Below are 1476 nucleotides of genomic sequence, written 5' to 3' on the forward strand. Positions count from 1 at the left end.
ATACCACTGTTAGCCTACACACTGGAGGACAGTGATGGGCTATATTTGGTTACTTAGATTATGGTGCTTTGCTTGGGTTTGCAGTTATTACGAAATAATACCGCATTTTGTAATTGTTGTGGATAAATTTCTGGTAAAAATCTGGCAGCTGAGTGGGTGCACTGCCATGAAAATACAATGATGATGTTACATGCATTTTGGTGACAGTAGCCTATATTTTTACCTGTATGAGGATATCATATTATAACAATATTAAAATGTAACTTATATAGGCCTAATAAATAAATAAAAAACGCTTCAAGTAGCCTACATGACTGAATACAAAAATAAGAATAGAAAGCATAGCCTATTTCATAAATAAAACGTATAGGCAAGTGTAGTGGATCGCGCAGGGAATTTTGGGAATGCCCATTAACAAAATATTCATATTGTTACTGATATAGTAACTATGTAACTATATTTTAGACTAGTATTTTTTAACATTTAATACTCATGTACTATTTTACAATGCAATGAACTGAACGTATGTATACCGTATGTAGTAATGTAACATTTACCCATTTTTAAAAATTCAAATTTATAATTAAGTCTTACATTGGTTAAATTGCTGATATTTTGCAAAGTGGAAATCTTTTTTTTTTCTTTTTTTTTTTTAGAACACATTGTTCTCAATATAACCTGATGGCAGGCGCACATGCCACTGCTTATTGTGCTGTTGTGAGGTAGTTTACATTACAACCCCTCTGCGGGAAAGTGAGGGCAGGGCTGGCCTGGTGCCATACCGTCATGGGACATGTGGATGTGGAGATCTCAGTTTTCCCATGATCCAAGAGAAAATTCAAGCATCTGCAACTGCATCTCCGTGTGTCCATATAAATATAGGCTATACATCATTCGATTTTTCGTGCAAATCAAATAGCCACCATTAGACTATTCGCTTTTCCTGATCACTAGCAACAGGGCTGTTTTCCTTTATAGTGGGGCAGGTGGAAAACGTATGTCAAACCTATTTTTAGGACCATTTGCTTATGAGATTTCCTAATGGGGGGGGGGGGGGGGGGGGCAAAGGAAGGGTGGGGTTGGAGATGATGTAGACGAAAAACTTAAAAGGAAATTGCAGCTTATCCAGCAGCACGGGAGAATTGAGCGCGCGGTCTCTTTAAAGGCGGCACCTGCGCATCGGCTGCTACTGGTGCTGATGCTGCAGTGCTCGGGTTATTCTCGGTGAAACCGTCGGGGTAACTCGCGTTCAAACGACGCCCTACATCATCCATGGCAAGAATAGGCTACACATAGCTGTTGCTGTTTTTGTTACGCTCAATATCATATTCAATGTTTCTCTACATCAGGCTAAGCTGATATTGGGGATGGAAGGGGAAATATAGCCTAATGCTTAGGCTACCGGTCGCTTTGAAGAATCTTTTAAATTTTATTTCTGCTGAAAGGGAACATTATATATAATTAAGAGACAGACGG

The sequence above is a fragment of the Siphateles boraxobius genome, unplaced genomic scaffold (genome assembly GCF_051911475.1).
Source record: "Siphateles boraxobius isolate OS27281-9 unplaced genomic scaffold, OSU_SipBor_1 24, whole genome shotgun sequence".
Taxonomy (NCBI): Eukaryota; Metazoa; Chordata; class Actinopteri; order Cypriniformes; family Leuciscidae; genus Siphateles; species Siphateles boraxobius.